General features: G+C 41.8%; 1 pseudogene; it reads right to left on the reverse strand.

Moving 5' to 3' along the window:
• Window positions 1–1,448: 1,448 nt before the first annotated feature.
• On the reverse strand, window positions 1,449–10,704 carry LOC116802923 (annotated as a pseudogene).
• Window positions 10,705–11,137: the final 433 nt, after the last annotated feature.

The raw sequence follows: 11,137 nt of genomic DNA on the forward strand, positions 1-11,137 counted from the left end.
CGATAAAGATCAACGCTGAAAACTTTAAATTGAAACACGAACAAATTTCGGTTAACGTCTTTATTTCAAGAATGTCAGCTTAATACTACTGTACAGAGATTTTATCGGCTCGAAGTGAGTCGCGAGAAACGGGAATGTCTAATCAGTGTATTTGTGGGTGTGGGGTTTGATTTTTCTATATGTGTACAAAAGAATGATATGTAAGCAAGAATGTGAATTGGTTTCATGTGTTTGTGCATGTGCAAGATTGTATGTACAATGCTTGTAAGCGTAATATGTGAAGCATATTATGCTACTATATATTTTTTTTTTTTTTTGGTGTATTTATTTAAAACTGTCCTTCGCGGACAATAATTAAATTTGAGGACTAAACTTAATGGTAGAGAATTAATGGATTACATAATTTGTTGCGAAAACTTTACAATAACTGTCGATATTGTATGTATGATGTATATCATCATGTATGTATATAATTTAACCTACTGCCTACTGCCTACTGCCTACCTATAGTAGTTTTTGAACCCTCTGTCGTAATTCCGGTCGTTTACACTACTATACCCTCTCACTTAAATGGCTTTTCTCTATAATACTAAGAGAATATGGGAATATCTCAGCATTTTTTCCCATATACATATAATAATTAACCATTTTCATATGTATATTTTTTAATTTACTCATATAATTGCCAAAATCCTATGAACACATAAGAGAATACAATATGAGAGGTCGGCGCAACCATAATATAGTAGTTGATGACGTGTGTTTGACGAGGTGTTTGGCAACTTGACACAATTCATTAAAGTCTTTATATTAATTATATGATAGGGATAATATCATATGCGTCACTAAATTGATGACGAGGTGTTTGGCAACTAGATACAATTCTTTAAAGTCTTTATATCAAAAATTATATGATAAGGACAATATCATATGCGTCACTAAATTGATGACGAGGTGTTCGGCAACTTGATACAATTCTTTAAAGTCTTTATATAAAAAATTATATGATAGGGACAATATCATATGCGTCACTAAATTGATGACGAGGTGTTTGGCAACTTGACACAATTCATTAAAGTCTTTATATTAATTATATGATAGGGACAATATCATATGCGTCACTAAATTGATGACGAGGTGTTGGGCAACTTGATACAATTCTTTAAAGTCTTTATATCAAAAATTATATGATAGGGACAATATCATATGCGTCACTAAATTGATGACGAGGTGTTCGGCAACTTGATACAATTCTTTAAAGTCTTTATATCAAAAATTATATGATAGGGACAATATCATATGCGTCACTAAATTGATGACGAGGTGTTTGGCAACTTGATACAATTCTTTAAAGTCTTTATATCAAAAATTATATGATAGGGACAATATCATATGCGTCACTAAATTGATGACGAGGTGTTTGGCTACAGGAAAAAATCATTTATTTATCGAATCATCAAGCAAATGATAAGCTTCAGTGGATCGCAGTATGGCAGCTGCTCAACCACTTACAACACCTTGCCTGTTACAAAAGTCGTTTACAATTGATTCTAGGCTTTGGTGATCGGCATCAGGTGATCGAAGATCCTCCTAATTTACTATGTTACAAATTACATTGGCATCACATCCATTGTCGTTTATAAAATAAATTATAAACTTTAAATGGTTTAGAAGCCATACAATGCAAATTGCCCATTATTTATCATTGCAGTCCAGCACGGATACGACCTTAGAGGCGTTCAGGCATAATCCAACGGACGTAGCGTCATACCACTGTTCGCTCGAACAAGTATTGTGCCATTGGTCCGTACCTGCGGTTCCTCTCGTACTACGCAGGAATGCTGTCGCAACAACGTTTTGTCATTAGTAGGGTAAAACTAACCTGTCTCACGACAGTCTAAACCCAGCTCACGTTCCCTTGCATGGGTGAACAATCCAACGCTTGGTGAATTTTGCTTCACAATGATAGGAAGAGCCGACATCGAAGGATAAAAAAGCGACGTCGCTATGAACGCTTGGCCGCCACAAGCCAGTTATCCCTATGGTAACTTTTCTGACACCTCTTGTTAAAAACTCTTTAAACCAAAAGGATCGATAGGCCGAGCTTTTGCTGTCCCTGTGTGTACTGAACACCGAGATCAAGTAAGCATTTGCCCTTTTGCTCTATGTGTGGTTTCTGCCCGCACTGAGCTGGCCTTGGGATACCTCCGTTATTATTTGAGAGATGTACCGCCCCAGTCAAACTCCCTACCTGGCAATGTCCTTGAATTGGATCATACCTGAGTAATTGGAGTTATACCCAATTTTCAAATCAAAAATACATAAATGCATCGTTTTATTAAAGAATTTGTTTGCGATTATATAACAAACTCGTGATACTTTGATCAAGAAGCTTGCATCAAAACCCAATACCATAAGATATAATAAATATATCCGTATAATGGCTAGGAAATGATACACGTTCCATTTAATCAAGTAAGTAAGGAAACAATAAGAGTAGTGGTATTTCATTGACGATACCAAACCGAGGTCTAATATCTCCCGCTTATTCTACACCTCTTATGTCTCCTTACACTGCCAGATTAGAGTCAAGCTCAAAAGGGTCTTCTTTCCCCGCTAATTATTCCAAGCCCGTTCCCTTGGCTGTGGTTTCGCTAGATAGTAGATAGGGACAGTAGGAATCTCGTTAATCCATTCATGCGCGTCACTAATTAGATGACGAGGCATTTGGCTCTTTTTTTGTTTTTTTTTTTCTTTTTATCGCGGAGGTATGGAAATTTTCGAAAGATACTAGGTCTGCTAAAAGCATCTGTTTAGCTATTGAGCTTTTTCAATAGCTGTTGCGAATAATAAACAAAACGAAGAAAGTTTGTTTTTATTACGACAGTTTTTATTTTGCGAATTGTTATTCTTTTACGATAGCGATAATTGAATGCGTAAGTTTGGTCTTTTCCGAAACACGAAGAATTGGCAACTGGCGGGCAGGCAGCCGAAATGCAGCGCCCAAGCTTAACGTAGGTAGCTAACAACAACAAACAAGGGATGAGCGCCGTACAGATAAATGCGTGCGAGAGCAGCGGATTGCACTATGGGCATCGCAACTGCTACTGACTACATACACTGACTAATTTGGCTTAATTATTAACAAGTATGAGATTAGTCTACTGCACAGTTTTGGCGGCTGCAAGACCCAACATCCTTCCCCCGTTGGAAGCTTGGCTTCCAACAGAGTCCTCAAGGGGAAGCAGACACAGCTTGTTCACTGCCCGCCTTATTACTCCAGACGCGGTCCTCAATTCTGCAACTCGAGCGACGCCGTCTCTGCCAGGAATCAACTGCACGACTCTCGCCAAAGGCCATTTCATTGGGGGTAGATTCTCGTCCTTAACAAGAACGACGTTGCCCACGGCTACGCCAGGCTTTGGGGTGCGCAACTTGGAGCGCTGCAGACGTCAATCAAGATCAACATCAATGCTGTTTCCCTTGCTGGCTGAAGAAGGAACGCGTGAAGCTATTAAGGCGCTACCGCAAGGGCGCGCGCAGCCCCCAGACACGACCCAGCCCAAACGAGTTTTTTGAAGCAGGGGCAGTCCTGGCAACAACTTTATCTGACCTACGCACAGCAGCTCATAAAACAGGCTAGCTCCTATTAACAGGTCAACACGCTGAGCTTTATGAAATTCCGGGTCGGCGAGCTTCAGGTTTTCTGGAATCTTCCAGTCCCCAATGTCCACATTAATCCTTGGCTGGCGATTTGTGATTTTGGGAGCGATAACTGCTGTTATGCTCGTTGAGAAATCCGAAGTGACAGACCGAATCGAAATTCCTAACGAGAATCCATCAGTCGCGAAATTGGAATCCCCGATTCCAGTGACGGAGCCGGACGACCTCGACCTCTTATGTTGCAGTTGATTTGCAAACCGAGAGGTGATCAAGTGCCGTTGAGAGCCAGAATCTAACAAGGCCCTGCAGGGAACGAACAGTCCCGACCGATTCTGCACTAGAACGGTTGCAGTGGCTAGCAGCACACCGAGATCCTGGGCAATTAGAACAGAAGAAGTCGAAAGCGGAGCAGAAGGCTCAGTGTGGGAGCTTGAAGACACCGGAACATGTGGCTGCGAGGAAGGCGGATCATCTAGATGGAGCAGCGTATGATGCCTGTTTCCACAGGTGCGGCAGCGGCTCGAGCTGCATTGCCGTAGCTGATGACCTGCCTTTAGGCCATTTAGGCAAAGTGCTAGTCTCTTTGCCTCGCGCAGCCGATATACTGGCGCTAAGTCTCTAAATTGCGGGCAATAATATATGGCATGCTCTGCACTATGGCAAAGCATGCAACCAAGAGAAATTTGGGTGGTAGCAACTAGTGTCGAACGATCTCTGCCAACCTGAACGCCTGGCGCATAGGTTGCCATGGCGCAATCCACGGCCTCCAAGGTCCTACATCGCTGCTCCAGGAATGCAGCCATCGATTCCCACGACGGAATAAGGTTGGCAAGGACCGGATCCTCCAGGCGCTCCTCCCACTTAGCTTGGCTCGCCGCATCCAGCTTTTGCAGCAGCACTTGCACTATGATGCAGCCAGCGATTTGCTCAGTGGTGCCCAAACCCTTCAACGCACGAATGTAAGCGTTAAACTTGTCCGACAATTCCCGAAGCGATGCCACTGACCCATTCCGTACTACCTTTAGGCCCAGAATCTCGGTGATGTGCGCCTGAAAAACGAGACGCCGGTTATCAAACCTTTTTTGAAGCAACTCTAAAGCCGCTTCGTAATTGCTGTTTGAAATCTCCAATGATCGGATAGTTTCCAGCGCTTAATCCCTCAAACATGACCGCAGATGTTGAAATTTCTCAATGTTGGAGAGGTCCGGATGGCTGTCGATTATGCTCGTGAACACGGAGTAAAAATCCGCCCAGTTTGCGTAGCCTCCGCCAAACGTTGGCAGCTGCACGGGCGGCAACGGCATCGGCCGCGGCTGCGTTTGAGGACCACTACACTGGTGGGGCACAACACCTTCCGCAAGCGTTGAGTGCGGCGCGAAATGCACATTGCGTTTGGCTATTTCCACGCGCACACTAGCCTTGAATTCAACGATGAATTCATCAAAAGACTCGCTCATTTCACTGCCAATTTCGTCGAAATCCAATTCCTCCAGTTCTGTATGCAGAACATTGAAGGCACTTTGCAGCTCATCAATCTGCTGCAGCCTCACCGTAAGAGTGGATTCGTCGTATCCGCTAAGCGTCTCATTAGACAGCGACGTTTGCAGCCTCTGCAACCTGCTGAACAGCGCATTGGCTTTGCGCTTTAAAAAGGTCACCCTGTTTTTTCACCTTCAGCGGGCATAGCAACAAATCGCCTTTAATTCGGTTCAGCGGGAATATGAGCACAAAATAGATGCCGAAAATGCAAGCGGGGTCAATGCACGTAACGATATATGTAGCAATGTATGTATATATGCAATGCTAGCTCGCTTAAACACAGCCACTATCACCGAAATCTCCACTCACTTGTCCAACCGATTGCGATTTAATGTATTTATATTTATTTAGAAACGGGATAAGTGCATTAATTAATGCATGCAAATTAACACGATCACGTCGGGGTCACCAACTGTTTAGCTATTGAGCTTTTTCAATAGCTGTTTCGAATAATAAACAAAACGAAGAAAGTTTGTTTTTATTACGACAGTTTTTATTTTGCGAATTGTTATTCTTTTACGATAGCGATAATTGAATGCGTAAGTTTGGTCTTTTCCGAAACACGAAGAATTGGCAACTGGCGGGCAGGCAGCCGAAATGCAGCGCCCAAGCTTAACGTAGGTAGCTGACAACAACAAACAAGGGATGAGTGCCGTACAGATAAATGCGTGCGAGAGCAGCGGATTGCACTATGGGCATCGCAACTGCTACTGACTACATACACTGACTAATTTGGCTTAAATATTAACAAGTATGAGATTAGTCTACTGCACAGTTTTGGCGGCTGCATGACTCAACAGCATCCTCATAGCCATTTATTTATAACCATTATTTTGCGATGTTGATGTTATGCCAAGACAGCAAGCATATGTCTTGAACCAAACGTTTTAGCTAAGTCCAATCTCCGGAAAACCCGCTCAGGTACATGAACTATTTAAAACAACCGAGACTGCCTCTCATAACCTGGACGCTAATGATATGACTATCATATTCGCTGAGGAGACCCTTCGCTATCAATCTTTTAACGGATTGACCACTCCAGATCCCCCTGCAGTTCAGAGTGGCAGAATGGAATTCAATGTCACCTGCGGCTTCGAATCTGCGACGCAATTCAGTTCGTATGTCCGGTCTGTCGTATCTATTGATTTTGCGCTGGTGTGCATCATCCATAGAGTGTCACAATTTGTATGTCGATCACATCAATGTGATTTTGTCGTAGTGCACCCAGGTCTGGTTTATTAAGGCCGGATTCGCATTGCAGACTTGGTTCAACAATGACCACGCAGCCTCTCTCCTCAAGTGATTGATTCGATTTACTACGCAGTTGTGTCTAGCTACCGGTAGCATTTTTACATTATGTGGTTTGTTGTTTCGGGAGCGTCACATCCTGCACGACACTTTCGTTCCAATTCGTGCCTTCCCCTTGTAGTACGAGACTTCGTGGGTAGGGCATTTATCCGCAGACGAATACCGTCTATATATTCCTTTCCTGTTAATAAACGAGTGGGTTGACTAACCCACCCGTGTTGCGGGCCCCAATGGCCCACTTCACGGAGTCTGCTACCATCAACTAAGAGGTACAACTTGTTCGCCCAATATTTTTTTATTGCCGGACGCGATAACAATTCATTTTGTTCAGCTAATAATCTATCTCGGGTCCGTTGTTTTTCGGCTTCGAGGAAATGTTACCATTTACCATTTAATGTTACTCAATCGTCTTAGCCTTAACATTGGAGCTACCCATCTTAGTGATGGAATTCCGAGACCTCCACTTTTTGGGGGTGCATGAACAAATGCTATCGGCACATCCAGCGGAAGATTTAGCCATCCTCGCACATAGTATCTTATTAGCTTGTCAGTTTTTCGTAGGACGCCTATCGCCACACTCCCAAGGGCTAACTTGTGATAGAGCTGTGGGATAAGGACAGTCCGAAGGGCGAACATCCTCTGTTGTGGTTTGAGGGGGGCCTTTGTCAATCTTTGTAGCTTTGGACCAATGTCCTCGGCCGCATTGCATCGAACACTCCCGGTTGCAGTGAAGTTGATGCCTAAGTAAGGAGATAAAGGGTCACCCTGCTTTACTCCTCTAGCAGGGACGAATTCCTCTGAACTCCAACCGTCCCCATTGAGACTGGTACCGCCGCCCTCGCTCGTATTCTGTACGTAGTCAACGAAGCCCTTTGGCGCACCATAAGCACGTAAGGTGTCGTATATAGATGCATGCGATAAAGAATCAAATGCCTTGCTTACATCTAAATTTGCGATGTAGCAAGATCTAAAGTGCTTATGGCTATGCCTCAAGACTAAGTCAACTATCGTCGCATTATCGGCAGATCCGTCGGTTGGTAAGAAGATGCCCTGGCGCGGGGTTTTTTTTTCTTGTCTCGGCATTACCGACTCATCAGTACCATTTAGCAATGACTTGATGCATCTTCCTTTATGCTTATCCCAGTTACGCTGGACGACAGCATACTGCTGCCTTCTGCTTTCTCTCCTATTCCGAGGTGTCCGAGGAGGTCTCGTCAGCGTGTGTCGTACACCCTGTGTCGGAAAAATTCCCAGGAGATAAAGCGATAAGCATTGGAGAGTGGTTTCCTTTCCCTCGAGCTGTGCCATATCAATGATAGTTTGCAACTCTTGGGCTCTCCATTTGGAATGGCATTCTACGGGGCTATACCTTCGCAGTGTCCGCAAAATTTCCCTGTTCGACTATTCGAAGGGAGTGATTGGAGTTGTTTCCGATGTTGTTACTTGGGGGTTTTGCTCACTTGTACTAGGGCGGCGCCTTATGGTTAGATTAGTAACTTCCGGGACGAGAGCTGATTGCCCTCTTATCTGCTTTATTTTTTTCTTATAATCGCCCCTCTGTCTTAGCATTTTGATGGCTTCGACGCTACGGTTTGCAAAATATACCACTAGTTGCTTGTTCATTTGTTTACATCCATTTGCTGTGAGCTCAACCTCCATTCTCGCCATCATCCACTTGTGAGATGTGAACACCAAGTCCTCTCTTGCTGTTAAAAGACCGGCCACATACTGTACAGGCAACCCTAGATAGAGTAGCCGCTGCGTTTGGTTCATATTGGTCCTCCGGGAAGATATCCACGGAGGGTCGGGTCGTCATCAGATTGTGTAAAGATATCCGAGGATCGTTATTTGTGCTTGTAGTACCAATATGAATAAATTTCCTCTGGGACCAACCCATCGGAAAAGTTTTGCCGCTCAAATTAGCTGCTAAACAAGTTTAGCATTACCGGGGACCACCACGAGGAGGTTTTGAGTCGACTTGAGTAAAGGAGTGAGTTACAGAGTAATAAAATTACTCCCCCTCTGCTCGCAAATACCCTAGATCCCCCCTTAAGAGAGTCATAGTTACTCCCGCCGTTGACTCGCGCTTACTTGAATTTCTTCACTTTGACATTCAGAGCACAGACTTCCCTTACCTACAGAAGTTTGCGTGTCCCCACCATAAATTTTCAAGGTCCGAGGAGAAAATATCGACACAACAGTATATGTCATGCTCTTCTAGCCCATCTACCATATCTCTCTGCGAAAGACTTCCATGGAAAGAAAACTCTTCCGATATCTCTCGACGGCTTCTTTATGGTCGTTACTGTTGCCAGGATGAGCACGAGACCCATATTTAATAACAAACGGATACTCAACAGGTTACGGAATTGGAACCGTATTTCCTTTCGTTCAAAATTATTCAAGTGTATTATATTCGCTTTGTTTATATAGTTAGGCATTTTTGTTTTACTTGAAAATTTTCGGCTTTCGCCTTGAACTTAGGACCGACTAACTCGTGATCAACCACTGTTCACACGAAACCCTTCTCCACTTCAGTCCTCCAAGGTCTCATTCGATTATTTGCTACTACCACCAAGAGCGGTACCAAGGGCAGCTCCATGCAGGCGGACGCCAAACACTTCTACGCATACCATTGTACCTTCCTACTCACTAAAGTTTCAAAATTTATATCACAAGTAATATAAATCATCTACTTTAGCGGTAATGTATAGGTATACAACTTAAGCGCCATCCATTTTAAGGGCTAGTTGCTTCGGCAGGTGAGTTGTTACACACTCCTTAGCGGATTTCGACTTCCATGATCACCGGCCTGCTGTTTTAAGCAACCAACGCCTTTCATGGTATCTGCATGAGTTGTTAATTTGGGCACCGTAACATTACGTTTGGTTCATCCCACAGCGCCAGTTCTGCTTACCAAAAGTGGCCCACTGGGCACATTATATCATAACCTTGAACTTCATATCAAGATTGTTAATGTTCTTGCCCATTTAAAGTTTGAGAATAGGTTAAGATCGTTTTGATCCTAAGGCCTCTAATCATTCGCTTTACCAGATAAGATTATTTTATATAATATTAAAATGCACCAGCTATCCTGAGGGAAACGTCGGAAGCAACCAGCTACTAGATGGTTCGATCGGTCTTTCGTCCCTATATTCAATTCTGACAATCGATTTGCACGTCAGAATTGTTTCGGTCTTTCATCAGGGTTTCCCCTGACTTCAACCTGATCAAGTATAGTTCACCATCTTTCGGGTCACAGCATATATGCTTAAGGTACGTTCCAGTTAGAGGCATAAATAATATAAATATACGTTATACATAACTATATAGAACGCCACGGTATTGTGTTAATTAGCTATAAATAGCTATAAAACTAATCCCATTATTAGTCAAGTTAATTACGCTATTAGGTTAACATCCCAATAACTTGCACATATGTTAGACTCCTTGGTCCGTGTTTCAAGACGGGTCCCAAGAAGGTATCCTGAATCTTTCGCATTATTAATCATACAAGAGCATATAATAAACACAAAAATCAATGATAATTATGCCATTATATAATTCCGAAAAATTAACGCTCTGTAATAATTATCAAATTAGTAACATTTATTCTGTGTTAAAATGCAAGCAATTTAATTGGAATAAACTATAAGTTATATTTTATGATAATTTTGGGATATGCTAATAGATTACAATGTCCTTATATGGAAAAAATGCACATTATTCTTATCCATAACGGATATTCAGGTTCATCGGGCTTAACTTAAGCACTTTCACGTACTGTTTAACTCTCTATTCAGAGTTCTTTTTAACTTTCCCTCACGGTACTTGTTTACTTTCGGTCTCATGGTTATATTTAGTTTTAGATGGAGTTTACCACCCACTTAGTGCTGCACTATCAAGCAACACGACTCTTTGGAAACATCATCTAGTAATAATTAACGTTATACGGGCCTGGCACCCTCTATGGGTAGATGGCCTCATTTAAGAAGGACTTAAATCATTAATTTCTCTTACTAGAATATTGACGCTCCATACACTGCATCTCACATTTGCCATATAGACAAAGTGACTTAGTGCTGAACTGTTTTCTTTTCGCTCGCCGCTACTAAGAAAATCCTTGTTAGTTTCTTTTCCTCCCCTAATTAATATTATTAAATTCAGGGGGTAGTCCCATATGAGTTGAGGTTGTATATATAACTATATTTTTCCATAAATTCTTTATATATAAATGATAAAACAATCAATTAAATTCGTTATAAATAGTTCCAATAGTTCTTGTAAGCAACGTTATATTTTATCCATTTAAAGAACCAACGAAGAATAATAACAAAACCAAGATTTTTCTTTTTCCGAATCATTAATAAGAGACAATTCTAGATGAAAAATATTTCAATTTTTTATGCTAGACATTTCTCAGTATTATTTGATTGAAAAAGAAAATATTTCTCTTCATTTTTCACATTAAAATGTGAGATAATGTTTTTCATTTTTTTTTAATATTATGAATAAAATTATTATTTAATCCAATAAAAAATTTATAAGCAACTTAATTAGCATAGTCTTACAACCCTCAACCATATGTAGTCCAAGCAGCACTATAAAATTAATTAAAGTACATAAC

Source organism: Drosophila sechellia, unplaced genomic scaffold (assembly GCF_004382195.2).
Source record: "Drosophila sechellia strain sech25 unplaced genomic scaffold, ASM438219v1 U_250, whole genome shotgun sequence".
NCBI lineage: Eukaryota > Metazoa > Arthropoda > Insecta > Diptera > Drosophilidae > Drosophila > Drosophila sechellia.